This window comes from Diceros bicornis, chromosome 4 (assembly GCF_020826845.1).
Source record: "Diceros bicornis minor isolate mBicDic1 chromosome 4, mDicBic1.mat.cur, whole genome shotgun sequence".
Taxonomy (NCBI): Eukaryota; Metazoa; Chordata; class Mammalia; order Perissodactyla; family Rhinocerotidae; genus Diceros; species Diceros bicornis.
The window spans coordinates 83,171,421-83,177,420 of record NC_080743.1 but is presented as its reverse complement, the minus strand read 5'-3'; the positions used below and the strand labels follow the sequence as shown (position 1 = coordinate 83,177,420).

The window sequence follows — 6,000 nt, the reverse complement described above, 5'->3', positions numbered from 1 at the left end:
CGGTTTGTGTTTAACCCGCGGGACCCGGGGAGGATCTTTGGCCCCTATTGTTTTCTTGGGTGTCCTCTCTCTGCAGGCCTGACATTCCTCATGCGTCTAGGGCAATGCAGGGGCAGCGAAGCGCGGGGAAGTCGCACAAAAGACATCCAACCGCTATCAATGTTGAAAGATCAATTCAGCGCGCACACGAAATTCCCAATATGTTGGGAGAAAAATATCTCCTCCCAGAGGGTGGGAAATTGGTTGACCTCTTGTGAGAGTCCACAAAAAACTGAACAGATAAAGTGATGGATGGCGATCTTTCCGGACCCCCAACCATCCCGGCCGCGCCCAGCAGGCGCAGCCTCCGCCCTTTAGCCGCGAGAGGCCGGGAAGGGCGGGGCGGGGGCTCTGGGCGCGAAGTCTCGGATAGAGGCGCGCCAGTCTCTCCCCCCAGTGCAGCTTCTGCTGAGTCGCCGATGCTTCATTCATCTTGCAGGCGCCGCGGCTCCAGGACAGGGTAGAGGAGGTTTGGTGGCGCGGCCTGGGCCACTGGACTGAGCCCGCCCGTCCAGGGAGGGGAGGGGCCGTGCGGCGCGCCCAGGATGCCCTGCCTTCCCTCCGTCTGCTTCCAGCAGGCGCAGCCCCGCCGCTGGGCCCAAGGGCTGGTCCGGGTCTCCCGCAGAGCTGGGCCCTCCTGGCCTCGCAGCTGCCCTGCTGCTCCCATGCCACCGCCCAGGTGACAGGCCCAGATCGCAGTTTTCCCGCCGGGGTCCCCCCTCCCGCTGGCCCGCCGGCACAACGTGCGCGCGCGCACACACACAAACACACACACACCCGTCCTCGCCCTCCTTCCCTCCCTGCAGCCCCGGCAGCCTCGCTCGCCCGCTCGCCCGGTCCCTTCCACCCTGGGTCTCTGCGCCCTCCCGGCCTCCGCAGGCCCCTCCCCGGGGGAGGAGAGCGGGACGCGCGCGGGAGCCCTGCGCGGGGAGGGCCTGGCGGTGGGGGAGTGTCTGGCTGCCCCCGCCCCTCGAGTGAGTGACTGGGCGAGGAGGTCCCCTCCCTCCTCTTCTCCCTCCCTCCCTCCCTCCCGGTCCCCTCCCTCGCTCGCTCCCCGCCAGCTCCCGCTCGCTCCCTGCCCACTCCCGGGGGGACGTTCCGCGCCGCGGCCGCTGCGGCCGCCGCTTCTTTCACACTTTAGTTGGGAGCCGCGCGCCGCGCTCAGTTTCTGGAGAGCTGGCCGCGCGCCGCCGCCTCCCGCACGCACCCACGCCGGCCGGGCTCCGGGGTTTTCGGCTTTTACCTCAAGCAGCTGGGAGGAGAGGGAGACCCGGACACACTGTGGGGAGGTGGAGGAAGAGGAGGAGAAGGGAGGAAGAAAAAAGGCAAGGAAGAAAAGGGCGGGGGGCGGGAGGCTTGCCACCTTCAGCCCCCCCGCGAGCGCCCGAGGTAAGCGTGAGCCATCGCCAGCCCTGGGGCGGGGGGAGTTGGCGGCGCAGCCCGCCCCGGCTCGGTTCCCCCGGCTTGCCCGGCTGGGCTGGGAGGGAGGCCTGCGGGGTGTCTGCCGCGCGGAAGGGATGGGAGCCGCGGTCGTGGCGCTGCCGGGGCTGCAGCTGGTGCGGGGCCGGTGGGGCTGCAAGGGACGGAAGCTGGGGTGGGGGGAGCTCCAGGGGGCGTCTGCTTGCTGGGGCGGAGGGGCTGGGATGCTGTTGGGGCTGCTGACGACTTTCGTCACATTGAGGCCTGGGTGGCTGGTGTTAGACACCCCTCCCTTCCCACCCGCACCCCCGCCGCCCTCAGCCTTCCTGCTCCTCTCTAGCTTTGCCTTTAGCTGCCGTACTTTGCAAGCCAGAGCTTGAAAGAAAAAACAAAATTCAGAATCCTTTGCTAAGTCTCCAAGTCCCTTCTCCTGCTCCGATTGATTGATGTGTTTGTGTGGGTGCCGTGATCCCCGGGATTTCTGAAGTTTTGACCTCTGTGGGGTGGCTTGTCTCGGTGCATCTGTTTGCCCACCTCGATGTATTTATTATTCGTGCCCCTGCGAGGCAGCCAGAGGGTGGTTGGTTATTGTACAAGGCAAAGATTTCACTCCCCTCTGCAGGCAGTTCGCGAAGTGCGGCCGCCGCGGCTGCCTTTGGTCTGCTGCTTAGCGTCCTTCCCCCATCATCCACCCTCCTCCTCTCTCTACGGAGAGATTTTTTTTTTTTTCTTTCACTTAAACTGTTTGTGTGAGAGAAGTCCCCGGACTTAAGGGCTCTCATTCATTCCTCTTCTAAAGCTCTGAATTGGCTCAGGCACGTTGGTAAAATTTGGGGTGGCTTTCTTTGCTCCAAGAGTTGCATGGTCAAAGATAAAAATATATACACATAAACACGCATTAATCCTGAGAGATGACAAGCACAGTTTGAAATAGAAGTGTTTTGCTTCCAGTAGGAAGTTAATGACCTATGTATGAGGTATCCTCCATCGCATGTGGGTTAGGAAAATTGTTTTAAAATAGATAGTGCTTATGTTGTGTGTGGCTGGAAGACGGCCATAAGTTCAGCTATTGGAGCAACTCTGAAAGTGATACACCCTGGTGACCCAAACCTCAGTAAAGACACACATGCTCTGACTCAGAAGTTGGGAGGGGGGTGACACACCATGGATTCCATGTAGTACTTTTTTTTTTTTTTAAGGAAACAGTATGGACTGTTTGAGGAAGTGACAGGTTCATTACACAGATGTTATGAACACTTCCCTACTCCGGGGGATGGGATCACCTTCTGCCTAATGAAAGAAACGTTTTGGTTTAGTAGAACTGGGATGTACCAGGATAGGAAAAATCGTAGGTAGAGTGGGCCTGGGCTGCTTTAGCTCTCTTGGGGGGAGAAGTCCAAGATGCTCAATTTGGGTTTTTTTCTCCTTTTTCATCCTTCTGAAGCTGGATTGTAGGATCAATAGAACATGTTCTTTGTTGACTGTTTGGAAATGCAGTTGAACAGACATGGAAATTAATTTAGACTTGATCACCCTATTTTTGTTTTGCTCCTTATAAAGTAGGAAGTGCCAGTGATAGGACAACGGAGTGTTTTTATCTGCATTAAACCAGTGCTGAAACTAGCACTTTACCCATCAGAAATGCAGCATTGAAATGTAACCTCCCCGAGTGTTTCCTGCTGTGCAGACTGGGTTCAGAGAACAGCTCTGGAGGGCTACTAGGAAGAGCAACAAAGACGAGTGAACTCAGCAGTAGGATGACTACATGCCCGAGGAGAAGGCGGTGCTTCTGTTGTCGAGCTTATCTCCATTTGGGCATATTTGCCAAGAAAAAGGGACTTGATTGGTAGGGAGGTCTTATATCCGATGTTAAAAGTTCATCCCAGAAGGACCTTGAGCTCTCCACTTCTCTCTTCAACACTGACTCAGTTTCACTGGTTGAGAGAACTGATAATTTTGTTTTCTTGTGAAAGTAAAGTAATTTATCCTTTACTCTCTTGCCCCCCATCTCACTTTATCATCTAACATGGATTTCTGGGAATTAATAGGCCACTGTCTGAAGTGGTTTGAGCTTCTTGAAGAATCACAAGGTATAAATCAAGAGCTTGTTTGTTAATTGGTACTGTTTGCTGTGACTGATTCAGAAACCTACCAAGGAGGAAGGTCGTTTGCTCCATTATGAGTATCATTTCCAGGCTGATGGTGCCTCAGCACTGTGTCGGATTTTTGACCAGGCAATCCTTGAATGTTGCATCCTGGCTTGCTCCAGGCTCTTAGTGGCCTCCTTATACTGGATATTTTCTGTCAGAGAATGAGACACTCCAGGCTGGGAGAGGGAGTGTCATGGCACCTCCTGTTAGGGCAGGAGACTCATTCACAGAGGGTCCTAAGTGTGATAAGTATCACCAGCCTCACATGAACATATCAGTACAACTTGGAGCCATACGGGGCACAAACAAGTGCATTTTTGGCCATTTTGTGGTTCGTCTTAGAACTTAAGAAGTCCCATAGCATGGGAGAAGTAAAAGTTGTGATTAATTAGGTTCTCGTTAAAATGTGAAAAGCAGAGTGCTACAGACCAGTATAAAATACTGCTTAGGACACTGAGAAGACAGGAGTAGGGCCTGTATGCAGGGAGGATTGCAACACTGAAACTGTATTTTAAAAACTGGTGACAGTTGTGACTTTTAGAGATCATATTTCAAGAGCTTATGTGAAGTGACATGTAAATTATATATATACATATTTTTAAAGTAGGTAATTATTTAGCTTGACTCTCTCAGTTCTGAAGTTTAATTTTACAAGTTACAGTTGCAACAAGAAACAACTTGACATGCTGTGGTTATGCAATTATGACAGGAGTGGTTGGATATAAACTGGGCTAGGATGAACATGGAAATGAACCCAAAACAGTGTCTGCAGTCACCAGGTATTAAGAAGTTCCTTTCCTTTTTTTTTATTAAATGTGTTCCTGGAAAATGATTTCCTAGGCTGTAGGCTAGTCACATCATGTAAAGATTGCTTTCTCTGTACTCTTGAGGAAGGAGATGCGGCTTCCCCAATCTGAAATGGAAACTGAGATTAATTGACCAAGCTACTGGAAGGCAGGCTCTTTGGTTCATCTCCATAACCCCCACAGCAGCCACACGCTACCTTGCACTTGGAAGTCACTCAATGGGGGATTGAATTGAATGGAATTAACCTAATTAGTTAAATCTGTAACGTGTCAAAAAACTCCTTGGAAATACATTAGATGTGGACTTCCATTTTAATAAATTAGTAGGATAATTTATTAAGAGCTCCATATTATGCTCCATATAATCCTCAGGTAGGATTGTGTGTGTGTGTGTGTGTGTGTGTGTGTGTGTGTGTGTGTGTGTGTGAGGAAGATCAGCCCTGAGCTAACATCCATGCCAATCCTCCTCTTTTTGCTGAGGAAGACCGGCCCTGGGCTAACATCTGTGCCCATCTTCCTCCACTTTATATGGGACGCCGCCACAGCATGGCCTGACAAGCGGTGCGTTGGTGCGCGCCCGGGATCCGAACCTGGGCCGCCAGCAGCAGAGCGCTGGCACTTAACCACTACGCCACGGGGCCGGCCCTCAGGTAGGATTTTTAAGTGTTGAAAAATATTTGACAGGAATGTAAACATACCAGGTGTAATGTCCTCTCAAATTACTGGAATTTCTAGTTAGGGCGTCTTGATTTGGACTATGTATAATGTTCACGTTTGACAAACATTTCTTCACTCATGATTGTTGACTGTGGTCTTTATCTTTTTTGTCGAAGGGGTTCAGTGAATAACAATGCCTCATATTTATAGGGTGCTTTCTGGTTTTCAAAGGCCTTTCACGTTCCCTGTCTTACTTGACGTTGTGCTGAGGCCATAGCACTCAGGGTTTTCCTTGCAGGCATCTCTCCCAGGATGTGCCTGGATCAAGCAGTGGGGCAGACGACCTGGGCAAGCTCAGGTAGCCCACCTCTTGGTTTACTGGATTTCCCCAACGGAGGCAGTAATTCAGTATTCACTGCTGCTCCTCTAAAATGACTTAAAACAAGCCAAGTGGAGACCTGTCTGGGGCAGGGAGCTCACCCAGGCTGCCAGTGTCCTGTGGCTCTGCCCCTACATCTGTTCTCTCTCTTTGGGCTGCCTTTGACCTTACTCCTTTGCGAAATGTCCATTTCACCTCCTATCCTTTCTGAAGCTTTTCCATCCCACCGATTTTCGTCCAAAGACCCTCCTGTTTCTTATCCCACCATCTTACCATTGCCTGCAAGACTTGGGTTTTATGTGTCAGAATGATCTTTTCCAGTTGTTTAACTGTATCTGCAGGCCCACTTTCCCTCTGCCTCCTCCCACTTCTCTGCTCTAGCGTAGACTTCCTGCTTCCCGCCAGCTTCTCCCTTCTGCCCTCGGGGGCCCTCTTCCTTGTCCTATTTTGCCCCGACCCTCCCTTATTCCTCCCACCCCCCTCTCCCTCCAGCCTTCAGGTCCTCAGCCTGTACCTGCCTCTGCCTGTTTCACGGGCTCGCACCATCGCA

At 52.3% G+C, this 6,000-nt stretch overlaps 1 protein-coding gene across 1 annotated transcript in view; it reads left to right on the top strand.

Moving 5' to 3' along the window:
- The first annotated feature begins 1,119 nt into the window (after positions 1–1,119).
- The window catches only part of C4H1orf21 (chromosome 4 C1orf21 homolog), a 216,821-nt gene continuing 211,940 nt past the window's right edge, over positions 1,120–6,000 (top strand). The window contains exon 1 of the mRNA XM_058539888.1: positions 1,120–1,428. The gene's annotated coding sequence lies outside the window, so the exon portion shown is untranslated. The remainder of the gene's footprint in view (positions 1,429–6,000) is intronic.